Source organism: Carcharodon carcharias, chromosome 12 (assembly GCF_017639515.1).
Source record: "Carcharodon carcharias isolate sCarCar2 chromosome 12, sCarCar2.pri, whole genome shotgun sequence".
NCBI classification, from domain to species: Eukaryota; Metazoa; Chordata; class Chondrichthyes; order Lamniformes; family Lamnidae; genus Carcharodon; species Carcharodon carcharias.
Window position 1 is genome coordinate 39,447,799 of NC_054478.1, and position 13,585 is coordinate 39,461,383.

Genomic DNA, 13,585 nt, shown 5'->3' on the forward strand with positions numbered 1-13,585 from the left:
CCAGAGCTGTTTCATATTTTATTGTCCTATCTAAATACCCTAACATAGTTTTCACAATGGTGTTACGACTGGTCATGGAACTTTAATTTTTCATGAATTACAGCCCAACATCCTTCACCCTGTGTAGAAGTCTTGAACATGCAACCCCACAACACCTCTACCCAAAAGCATCATGCATCGCTTGTAAGCATTCGCTACAGATGGGTCCATGGGTCTGACTCCTCAAAAACTGAAGCAACCCATGTCCAAATGCAGCAAGATCTAGACAATATCCAGGCTTGGGCTGAGAAGAGGCAAGTAACATTCACGCCATACAAGTGCTAGGCAATGGCCATTTCCAACAAGAGAGAATCCAACCATCACCCCTTGACATTCAATGGCATTACCATCACTGAATCCCCCACTATCAACATCCTGGGGGTTACCATTGACCAGAAACTGAACTGCACTAGCCAGATAAATACTGTGGCTACAAGCCCAGGTCAGAGGCTAGGAATCCTGCAACACCTTCTGACTCACCTTCTGATTCCCCAAAGCCTGTCCACCATCTACAAGGCACAAGTCAGGAGTGTGATGGAATACTCCCCACTAGCCTAGATGACTGCAGCTCCCACAACACTCGAGAAGCTTGACACTGTCCAAGATAAAGCAACCTACTTGATTGGCACCACATGCACAAACATTCACTCCTTCCTCTACTGACACACTGTAGCAGTAGTGTGTACCATCTATAAGATGCACTGCAGGAATTCACCAAGGCTGCTTAGACAGCACCTTCCAAACCCACGACCACTACCATCTAGAAGGACAAGGACAGCAGATATATCGGAACACCACTACCTGGAAGTTCCCCTTCAAGTCACTCACCATTCTGACTTGGAAATAAATCGCCGTTCCTTCACTGTCGCTACGTCAAAACCCTGGAACTCACTTCCTAACAGCACTGTGGGTGTACCTACGCCACATGGACTGCAGTTGTTCAAGAAGGCAGCTCACCATCACCTTCTCAAGGGCAACAAGTGATGAGCAATAAATTCTGGCCCAGCCAGCAAAGCCCACATCCCATGAATATACTTTTAAAAATGCACACAGAGCAACTGGATTTCCACGCAGACTTGATTGTCAGAACTTACTCACATATCCATATGTTGTATGTGAACTTGTGAACGATTCTCCAATGCCTTCCTCAGAATGATTAAGAAAGATGGTGAATCAGTGGATCGAACCTGGGTTTCCACAAGAATCCACAATTGACCAAATTCGAAGCAGAGGTCTAACAATTAATAGCTCCCTCCACCTATGCAAATGCAATGAAAGGCTGGATTTCATGCTTTTTGGCAGGGTGAGGGAGAACGAACAAGAAATTAGTGGTCTGTTCGCTCCTGTCTCCGTTGTCTCAGCTCAACGAACCAAGTATCAGATGACCAGTTAGTGGTTGTCTGGCAGGAAGGAGGCCAATTAGCAGTGCAAAGGGAGCTCGCAACCAGTCGGGGGTCTCAGCTGGGACACCATTTGGCAGAGGGTTTATGCTGCAAGTTGCTCACAACTACAAATTTAAAGGCCTCCTGCTTTCTGAATGTGTCTTTGGGCTGTATTTTATGTGTGGCCACCAGGTGTGTTTTGGGCGTGGCGGGGGGCACATAAAATAGGGCAGGTGTCCACCCCACCGCCCTCCAGTCCACCCCGGAGCTCACTCCCATAATACGGGGGATGGGCTGGCACCAAAATCGGCAGCCCACTTACCATATTCAAATAAGTAATCAAGAGTCAATTAGGCTTGTTATCAATCTAATTGACCCTGATAATATGCTGCCCACGTCATAAAATGTTTGGCGTGGGCAGTCGGGTGGGAGTAGGCAGCACGATTTTTTTAAAAAGTTCTTCAAAGGGTGGGAAAGAAAGGAGTGGGGTGGTGGGTGCTTGATCTTTGGGAGCTGCCCTTTGCCAATCACAGGTTGGTCTCCCAAGATCGAACCCCCCTTCCTTCCTACCCGCCCACAGCCTTAAACCCACCCCCTCCCCCACACCCCTCTGTGACCTACCCAATCCTTCCCTGCCCAAGACTTACCTGTTTGCATATCCTTTGACCTTCTTCCTTCTTCTCTTGCAGCCTTGGCAGAAGCCACTGTCGTGCTCTTGGGACCGATGGAAGTGCTAGGCCAATCGGATTGGTCGGCAGCTCCCGTGGCAGGGGCGGGTGGGGGGGGGTGGTGGTGGGGGGAGCGGGGGGGGAAGCATATCCTCCCCTGTGACGGGCAAAAGGCAACTTGGCCCTCGTTTAGCCTGCCCGGAGCGCTTTATGGGGCGGATCAGTGTGGAGCATGTCGAGTCCACGCTGACTTTGCTTCCTGGAGTTGGGTGGGGGGGGGGAGGTGTGGGAGCAGTGGCGAGAATTCCCCACAACCGTTTGATTCAGCCCTTTAATTTTTACGGAAGGCTCAAAAAAATCAATAAATGAACTCAAAAGCCATACAGGCGCTGCCACCTTCACCAGCAGAATCTGCTGCTATATGCAGCCATGGTTCTGGTGGCAGGTCTTTCCTGCCATCTTTGTGCCGGCTCGCCATAGCTGCTGTAGAGCACTCCCAAACTTTTTCCAATCCAATGCACATAAAATGCAGTGGACAAAAAACAAATTGCGGACGAGTAGCTCTTTAACAAGCTTAATACCTTGTTAATTGGTCATTCCATAACAAGGGGTGGGCTGAAGATTTTGGCGCCCGCTCGCCTTCCACAATTTCTGAGACTGGGGAGATGATGTCGTATTGCTGACCTGACGTCATCACGCTGTATTTTATGTTCACACAAAGGGGTCATAGGTGGGGGAACAGCCTGCCCAATATGTAGCCGTAAAATCCAGCCACAAGTTACTATCCAAACTCAAATTGCCCACCGTTCGCAAAAGGCAAAAATTCACTTGGTTGTGCGGTATTTTATTAAAGGCTTTTCAAAAATCAAGATGCACAATATTTTACCTTGTTAGGTTTTCACTTGACCTTCACTCAGAACCAGTGATTTCACAGGATGCATTTACACTGCTTTTGGTGGCATTGGTATGGAGCAGTCTCCAGGAAGTCTGCCTCCACTTCTCTTAAGTGTCAGGTCGAGCCTTGACTCCAGATTTACACTACAACTTTCACATTAGCGTGAAATGAAAATGTTTGTACTGATTTTATTGTAATGTAAACGCACCCTTTCACTACTTTGGTGAATACTGAACTAAGGCACTTAACACTGTTCAGAACTGATGAGGTCCGTGCAGCAAATATTGCACAATATCCTATCAGTGTAAACATTTATAACCACCAGATGCTGGACTCCAAGCCCCAGTTCAGATACAAATAACATCTGGTCCTCTTTTGTATGGAGCTTCAGCACAAAATACCCTTGAGAACAAAATAGACACAATGTTGAAAAGTAGAGCTGCAAACCAAGGGGCTATTAAAGAATTTATTGCACTTTGGGTGTGGTGTCATAAATCTTAGAGAAGTCAAGCAATGGCTGCCAAACGTGAATTTCAACAGCATGTTGTTTTTAAAGGTTATAACCCAAATGATGTACATTTGAGTATTCTTTACATAATTAATCCAGTGTGAGAGAAAGGGGAGAGCTGGAGAATTTCCAGTTTAGTTTAAAAATAACTTGGCTGTGGTGATGAAAGTTTTTAACATTAAAGACCAAGAATATGGGATAATGCCCTTTTTTTTTGAAGTATAAAAAAGTATTTATTCTGAACTTTCAAAGTTGCTTTGAAATCGATATAAGTAAGTATATATTTAATAGAGAATTAATGGTGAATTCTTTGGAAAACCATTAAACCAGTTGAAGTCGCTAACTTTTGTCAAGGGCCACAGTTTCAAACAGTGTCTTGCTCTGGAGCCACTATTATGAACAAGTTATAAAGCAACTCCATATGTTAGCATATATAGTTGAAACAGCTTTAAAAATCCACAAAATATCAGGTTATGCACATACAATCCGTTTTATTTAGCCAATGTGCAGCACATTAGCCACATGTTCCTGAACTGGTTTGTCGACATTTCGTTTCACATATTGGTTGTCTGCAGCTTGGTAGTAAACTGGACACTGTAATCTCAACGGTGGATCATTCCATCCAGAGAAGCAGCAGGAGATGCTGGGAGCTGGGGCTAAGAACTCAAAATATCATGTATCAGCAATCATTTTTGGTAATGGTGCGTAAACGTTCCTCAATCTAGAAAATTCAAGGTAAGTTTCTGTTTTAATTAAAAGATTTTTTCTAATTGAAGTTAAAATAAGGAGTATTTTTTTCAATAAGCATTCAAGGGTAGGGCATTCCCTGAATTATTTCTTTATTAGATTGTTAGTATTGTTGCCTGAACAACGTAATGCTAAAAGGCTAGGATATGACTAAGGAAGCCAGGTAGTCAATAAAAATATGAGGCTAGAAATTATGGTTGGTAATGCCAGTGAGTGAATGCTTTAATGTAGTCATTGCCTTGTTTATTGTAAAGGAATTAAGTCTGCCACTCAACAGGGAGAGAGAAATGTCATATAAATGCATTACCTGTTCTTTGATTAATATTGCCAGTCATAAATTTTAGGCTGTCATAAAAACAACTATACTGTGTCTTTTAGCAATTTGTTGATCATTGTTCCAAAATTCTTTATTTTTGCCTCCCTTTAATCTCTTTTTCTGGTTTTCACAGCCCACTTCTGAATTACTGAGCTCTTACTTTATATTTCTTCCTGGTCCAGCTCACTTGTGCTTCCCATGGTTTTCCTTGTACCTTTCTTTGTGACAGAATCATGTGAGGTGAAGTATTTTCTCCACCCAAGTTTGAAAGTATAGGACAGTGAGGTCTCCCAGTGAGTCAGGGATCAAAATACTATTTCTAAGCCTTATAGACCAAATTTGCTCCTCAGCTGAGGTAGCAGTGCATCATGGTGACTGAGGGGAAAAAAACACAGCCAGGGTTCAACACTTCTAACAACTAACCAACGACTCTTGCTGGAACCACATGCTTATGATCAGTTGGTGAGGATCGAGCTTGGTTGTGATCCAATCACAGTTCGGTGTTGCCACTGTGAAGCCTCATATCTGGGTAAGGCATTGGAGTGTCAACACTGTCCTTGGGATCAATCCTGAGTAAGTAGGCTATATTTTCTCTTATCATCCATCTTGAATGGGGAAGAAAGCAACAAAGAATGAGACAAACTTACTAGTGACACCTGACCCTGCCTCTCAGCCCTGACATTGATGTCCCTTCCCCTTTCTCCATTGCTCCTTCTCCTCTAGTGGAATTCAAGTGGATGCAGGGGTTTTGAGCCTTGGGTCAAAACTGGAGCTACTGTGAATTTTCCTGGTATTATCCCTTTCTAATTAGCTCTTAAGCCTCATCGCACCATCTACCTACAAGGTTCTCACCCACATTTAGCTTATTTACTTGATCTACTTCACTACTCATCCTTGCTATGGCTGAGTAACTCTGCATTTTACTTTCTCCAGGCCTGCTTTATCCACTTATAGTGAGGAACCCAAAATTGCACACATTATTCAATTTGCAGCCTATATATTACCTTGCACAAAGTCAGCATGATTTTTTATTCTTGATATAAACCAGAAAATGCCAATTATCTTCTTAACAGCTTTTTAAAAATCTGACCATCTGCTTGTCTTAATGTTTACATTTCTTTTGATTTCACTACTAAAGCAATTCTAACCGCACTAAAATGTATCTAATCCACTACCTAGGGATCTTTACTAAGGAAAAATAATTTGTCAAAGCTTCAGCAACGTTTATGGGCATCACACTTTGCATACTATTTGTAAGTTAAAGATCCTGCTTTACCCGGAGAGAACCCACCATCATATGTGTCAGTTCCATCCACTCTCCCATCATGTTCAGAGATCTGAAAAGAGAGCTTACTGCTAGACAATAACAGAAGCATAGAAACATGGAAAAATAGGAGCAGGAGTAGGTCAATCATCCCTTTCGGCCTGCTCTGCCATTCAATGTGATCATGGCAGATCCTCTATCTCAACGCTGTACTCCAGTTCTCTCCCCATACCTCCACTCTCTCTTCATACCCCTTGATGCCTTTAGCATCCAGAAATCTATCTATTTCCTTCTTAAATATATTCAATGACTTGGCCTCAACAGCCTCCTGTGGTAGAGAATTCCATAACTTCACCACCCTCGGAGTAAAGAAGTTTCTCCTCATCTCAGCCCTAAATGGTCTACCCTGTATCTTGAAACTGTGACCCCGTGTTCTAGACCCTCCAGCCACAGGAAATATCCCTACACCCAGTCTGTCCATTCCTGTCAGAGTTTTATGTATTTCAATGAAGCCTCCTCTCATTATTCTAAAGTCCAGTGAATACAGGCCTAGTCAGCCCAATCTCTCCTCATACGACAACCCTGCCATCCCAGGAATCAGTCTGGGGAACCTTTGATGCACTCCCTCCATGGCAAGTATATCCTTTCTTAGGTAAGGAGAACCAAACTGTACACAATACTCCAGCTGTGGTCTCAGCGAGGCCTTGTACAGCTGCAGTAAGATGTCCTTGATCTTGTACTCAAGTCTTCTCACAATGAAGGCCAACATACCATTTGCCTTCTTAACTACTTGCTGCACCTGCAAGCTTGCTTTCAGTGATTGGTGTACAAGGACAGGTCCCTTTGTATATCAATATTTCCCAATCTATCACCATTTAAATAATACTCTGCTAATCTGTTTTTTCTATCGAAATGGATAACTTCACACTTATCCACATTATACTGCATCTACCATGTATTTTCCCACTCACTTAACCTGTCATAATCGCCTTGAAGCCTCTTAACACCCTCCCCATCGTTTACATTCCCACCAAGTTTTGTGTCATCAGCAAACTTGGAAATAATACATTTGGTTCCCTCATCCAAATCATTGATATATATATTGTGAATAGTTGGGGCCCAAGCACTGATCCTTGTGGCACCCCATTCCAAATAAGACCCATTCATTCCTACTCTCTGTTTCCTACCTGCTAACAAATTCTCAATCTATGCCAATATATTACACCCAATCCCATGTGCTTTAATTTTATGCACTAACCTCTTATGTAGGACTTTATCAAAAGCTTTCTGAAAATCCAAATACACCACATCCACCGATTCTCCTTTACCTATTCTGTTAGTTACAAATTCAAAAAATTCCAGTAGGTTTGTCAAACATGATTTCCCTTTCATAAACCCATGTTGACTTTGTCTAATCCTGTTAATATTTTTTAAGTGTCCTGTTATCATATCTTTTACAATAGACTCTAGCATTTTCCCTGTTATTGATGCTAGGCTAATCGGTCTGTAACTCGCTGTTTTTTCCCTCCCTCCTTTTTTAAATAGTGGTGTTACATTTGCCACCCTCCAATCTGCCCGGGCTGTTCCAAATCTACAGAATTTTGGAAGATGAGAACCAACACATCCATTATTTCCATGGCCACCTCCTTTACTTCCCTGGGATGTAGATTATCGGGCCCTGGTTATTTATTAGCTTACAGTCCCACTAATTTCCCTAGCATTATTGTTTTAGTAATATTAATTTCCTTCAATTGCTCCTTCTTACTAGGCCCTTGGTTCCCAAATATTTTTGGGAACTTATTTGTGTCTTCCTCCATGAAGACAGAACTAAAGTAGTTGCTTAATTGCTGTGCCATTTCCTTGCTCTCTGTTATAAATTCTCCTGTTTTGGACTAAGGGACCTACATTTGTCCTCACTAATCTTTTTCTTTTTACATACTTATAGAAGCTTTCACAGTCCCCTTCCATGTCCCTTGCAAGTTTACTCTCCTACTCTTTTCCCCCTCTTAATCAACCTCTTGGTCCTCCTTTGCTGAATTCTAAACTGCCCCCAATCTTCAGGCTTGCTACTTTTTCTAGCAACTTCATATGACTCCTCTTTGGATCTAATATTATCCTAATTTTCTTTTGTTAGCCATGGTTGGGTTGCTTTCCCTGTTGTGTTTTTGCTCCAGAAAGTAATATATAACTGTTGCAATGCATACATTCGTTCCTTAAATATTAGCCATTGTCTATTCGCTGTCATGCTTTTTAATGAAGTTCCCCAATCTATCATAACCAGCTCAAGCCTCATACCTTCAGAGTTTCCTTTGTTAAGATTTAGGATCCCAATTTCAGATTGGACTACTTCACTTTCCATCCTAATGAGGAATTCCCATCATGCTATGGTCACTGTTCCATAAAGGACCCTGCACAGCAAGATTATTAATTAAACCTTTCTCCGTGCACAATACCAAATCTAGAATAGCCTGGCCCCAAGTCAGTTCATTGACATACTGGCCTAAAAAACCATTTTGTACACATTCCAGGGCTTCATCCGCCACAATATTATTGCTGATTTACCTTGTCAAGTCTATATGTAGATTAAAGCCACCAATGATTACTGTAGCACTGTTATAACACAGCAGTTGATAAAGGTTGAGTTATTTAAAATCCCAAGGGAAATTTTAAACAACTTTCGTAACCTATACTTTCAATTGATATGTTTTGAGTTGCAGCTCTAAATTCAGGAATAAGACCACCAGTTCTCGAGAGGTTTTTATATCAAACTAAATGAAACATTTATTAATTTACAACAATTTAAACACACACAGACATGGCTATAAATTACTATTATCATAACGTTTAACAAATTCCTAAATTGATCTCCATTAAGGCAACAATAACCAATAGACTTAAACAGATATTAGGCAAAGCATTTTTCACCTTACAAATTCAAAATGACACACCTTTCAATTTTGTTCCTTTGCAGACACAGTGATAGGCTTACAGGCTTAGATCTTACATGCCTCTGACCTGCACACATAAAGTCCTTTCTGTTATACCCAGCCTTCCCCTTTGAATGTAATTTCTCATTGTATCACCAGGCCCTTTGAACCCTTTTCATAGTACCAATTGTATAAGTAATATAAACATTGCTTGGTGTCTCCTAGCTAGGTGCAAGATTTCACTCCTACTCTTGAACGCTCTATTGAACAAAATGCAAACATTCCCTCTATCTTACTGTTTACATCTCAGAACTACTATGCCTCAAAGTGCCCAGACTAGTTGCTTTTAATCCATTAACACACACACACACACACAGACTAAACCTTTATTTAAAAAAAAAATCTAATTACATTATATACATTAAGAGCTCTTCATGACAGCACTCTTGTTATGTGGATCTCTAATTTCCTGTTTAATGCTGTCCCCTACCTAATCACTACTGTTTTGAGGCCTATAGACAACTCCCACTAATATTTTCCACCCTTTGTTGCTTCTTAGCTCCACCCAGACTGGATCTAAATCTCGATTTTTTTGAGCAATATCCTATCTCACTATCACACTGATTTCATCCTTAACTAACAATGCCACACCCCCTCCTTTTCCTTTTTGCCTGCCCACCCTAAATATCGAGTACCCTTGGATATTCAGTTCCCAGCCTTGGTCACTCTGCAGCCATGCCTCTGTAATTGCAATCATATTGTACCTGTTTCCATCTACTTGCATTATTAATTTGCCTCCTTTATTGTGAATGTTCGATGCACGCATATACAGTGCCTTGGACTTGTCTTTTTAACATATTTGCACATCTTTTTTTGTACTATGGCCCGATTGATGCTAGCCTCTCCTTCCACTTTTGCTTTCTACTTTTATGTCTTTCATTCCTATCTTTGTTTCCCTCTCTTGTGTCTCCCCACTCAGGTTATCATCCCCCTGCCAATCTAGTTTAAACCCTCCCCCATAGTACTAGTGAATATCCCTGCGAGGATATTGGTGCAACCCGTCCAGCTTGTACAGGTCCCATCTTCCCCAAAATTGGCCCCAATGCCTCAGGAATATAAATCCGCGCCCCCCCCCCCCACCCCCACCCCCCGCCCCCCCCCACCACCCCCTACACAATCTCTCCAGCCATGCATTCATCTGGTTTATGCTCCTATTGATTTTGCTGGCATGTGGGACTGGGAATAATCCTGAGATTACTATATTTGAGGTCCTGCTTTTTAATTTATTTCCTAGCCCCCTATATTCTGCTTTCAGGACCTCATACCTCTTTTTACCCTATGTCGTTGGTACCGATATGGACCATGACCTCTGGCTGTTCACCCTCCCCCTTCAGAACGTCCTGCAGCCGTTCAGTGACACCATTGACCCTGGCATGAGGGAGGCAACATACCATCCTGGTGTCACATCTGCGGCTGCAGAAACGTCACTCTGTTCCCCTTATGATAGGAGCCCCTATCACCATTGCTCTCCCACTCTTTTTTCCTCCCCTCTGTGCAGCTGAGCCACTTGTGGTGCCATGGACCTGGCTGTTGCTGCATTCCCCTGAGGAACCATCTCCCCCAGCACCATCCAAAATGAAAAGTCTGTTCGAGTTGGAGATGGACCCAGGGGCTCCTGCACTACCTGCCTAGTGTGTTTACTCTGTCTAGCGGTCACCCATTCCCTTTCTGCCTGTGCAGTCTACCTGCGGTGTGACCGCCTCACTGTACATGCTATCCATGAAGACCTCATCTTTGCGGATGCTCCAGAGTGACTCCAGGTGCAGCTCCAGCTCTGAAACACAGATTATGAGTAGCTGCAGCTGGAACACTTCCTGCACACATGGTCGCTCTGGATCCTGGAAGTGTCCCTGACATCCCAAATCGCACAGGAGGAGCATTCCACCTGGCCAAGCTGTCCTGCCATGACTTACCCTTAAATTACCCCTCATTTAGAGAATATTAAGGGCAGAGGAAATAGTTACCAGGTCCTACTTACCAAGGCTGCTGCTCTTCTTACTAATGAAAGGTAGAAAATGAACTCCCGCTCTCATCAAACTCCAACTGAAGCACTCTAATGCAGCCCAAAACAGCACTCCACTGCAGACTATGAACAATAGAGTGCTGCATTATAGCCGAATCATCCTGATTCTCCAACAATGATCACTCTGGACAAGTCAGAATGCTGTAAATGGAAACTCAAGGGGTAGTTCCAGACTCTACACTGAGTGTTTGGGAAATAGTCACCAGATAGTGATTTTCCCTGAGTTGGCCAATTGGTGGCCAGAGGGCATGCTTGCCATCCAATTAAGAATGGCAGATGGGCTTGCAAAGCTGGATGGCCAATTTGAAGTCCCTGTTCCATGGAAGAAGCTGCATCTTGCACTTGCAGGTGAAGGAGAGAGATGAAGGCCATTAATGCAGTTATGGTCAGGTAGGCATGGAGGGCCTCAAAGCCTGCCTGGAAAATTGGCACTCCTTGTTTACCACTGGAAACTGCCTCCAGGCTGGCCTGTTCCCAATGCCATTGTGGGGGAGGGGGGGGTGGAGGGGGTGCACAAAGGGGAAATTTCCAGTTGGCCTCTGATAGTTGTCCTTAAGTGGCCTAAACTTACCTCCATTGGCTACTCACTGGTTGAGGGTGAGTAGCCCTTCCAACTCTGATCCCACCTCTGGGAAAATGGCCTGGGGTGGGGTCGTACTGGCAAACCATCATGCTGGCTGATGGTTCAAATTTTCATGCCTGCCTTCCCACCTCCATTCTCACTCCCATCAGAAACTCTTTCAGTGCACTTGTGTTGGAAGCTATGCTTAGGACCTCAACCAGGGTGACATCCACTGCTGAAATTGCTGAAGTAACTATCCTAAGGTGGCTCCACCATTTAGTCAACACTGTACTACTGTAAGTTGTGTATTCCTTTGCAGATGCCTCCAAACTTTACAAGCTGATTGGCAAATCCTCAATGACAATATGAAATGCTGTTGCTGAGATTTTAAATTTCATTTGCAGGCCCTGTGAAGCCAGAAGACACCATCATGGTGTATGCGGTATTTTGTTACAGATTTGTCTAAGGCCCACTTGTCTCCATCCAGCCAAAAAATGCTGGCAGCAGCCAGCAGCTGGCCCAGATCTGCTTCTTCATTAGTTTTTAAGGAAGAAATGTTTGCATTTATATATCATCTTTTGCAACCTTAAGATGTCCCAAAGTGCTTTACAGCCAGTTTAGTCACTATTGTAATGTAAGAAATGCAGCAGCCAATTTGCACACAACAAGCTCCCACAAACAGCAATGTGATAATGACCAGATAATCCACTTTTGTGATATTGATAGAGGGATAAATATTGACCAGGACACCAGGGATAATTCCTTTGCTCTTCATTGAAATAGAGCCATTGGATCTTTTACGTGAACTGGAGAGAGCAGATAAGGCCTTGTCCAACAGTATACTACTTTTTTACTGTTGCACTGGAGTGTTAGCCCTATTTTTGTGTTCAAGTCCTGGGATGGGATTAGAACTCACAACCACCTGATTAGGAGGCAAGAGTGCTACCAACTGAGTGACAGTTGACACTTAAAGGCTTTTTGTGGGTCAGGAGCAGTAGGAACGCCTCCTCTACCCATGGTGCTCCTCTCCCATTCTTGCCCCCTCATCCCCCGATCATGGACTTTCTGATACTCCCACCCATATTTATATACTTATTTTTTCCAAGAGCCATTTCCATCGGTCTCCAGAGACAGCCTGACTCTCATAACTTTGACTCTTGTATGCCAACATCATTCTTGCTGTCTTTGGGTGGGAGTCAATGTTGAGCTGTGTTGATTAATCTCCTGTGTCTCACACTTTGGGCTGAGCTATTGGGACAGCTTTGACCCCCACTCCCCTGATTACATGCTGCTGCTTTACAAATGCAGGCTGTTCTTCTATATTGTTGCTTGCTATCTTATAGGGAATAGTACAGCCCAAAAGTGGACCATTGTAACTGGCTGGGTTAATACTAATGTAGCTAAGAAAGAATAATATTTAACTTTTTTCAAAACTGGCTGTGATTGTGTTGATTATTGAAAATGCTGTGATTGGTAATTGCTTAACCTCTCCTAAGACATTACCTCCTCTCTTACTTCATCAAGATGACTGTATGAATTACTCACACACTAGAAAGCAAGAGCAAGATTTGCATTTTAAATGGGTTCAAATTTTGAATTTCCTCAGCATATCCCTCTTTATTGCAATACATTTTAAATGGTGAGTTGACAGATACTTACTGATAACTAACATATACAGATAACTAACTATGCCATATAAACTTAATTTATAGCACTCTACTGTATGACACAAGGGTTTTTAGATATCACTGCACATAAAACATTTGCACATAATAGGGGAAAAACAGCCTTTTACATCCAAAATGGACTGGCAAATATTCCATTAGCTGAACAGGAAAAAGTAACAGATTTATTTCCTCTGTTGCTGTTCATATTTTTTAATGTTCATTATTCTTTAATGAAGTACTTTTTAAAAATGTCTGTGTCAGTTTTACAAGAGGTTGTTAACTTTATTTAACACTCATAGCCTTAATACTGCAGTAGTTAACACTTTGCAAAAAATAGATATATATTATGAACATTTATTATAGGATGCATTGTGGTTTACAAAATATCCTCTTAAATGTAAAGGCATGCTAAAGATGCCCGAGTGTTGTGCATAACAAAATTCATTACTGGTAAACGGGAGCCTTTTGAAACTAGTTTCCATGACGCGCCAAACGAAAAGCCAATTTTTATTACTTGGTAATATAAT

General features: G+C 42.6%; 1 long non-coding RNA gene across 1 annotated transcript in view; it reads left to right on the forward strand.

Moving 5' to 3' along the window:
• The first annotated feature begins 4,085 nt into the window (after positions 1–4,085).
• Positions 4,086–13,585, forward strand: part of LOC121284653 — a 180,763-nt gene continuing 171,263 nt past the window's right edge. Inside the window, exon 1 of the long non-coding RNA XR_005944530.1 lies at positions 4,086–4,227. This is a non-coding gene — a long non-coding RNA (uncharacterized LOC121284653). The remainder of the gene's footprint in view (positions 4,228–13,585) is intronic.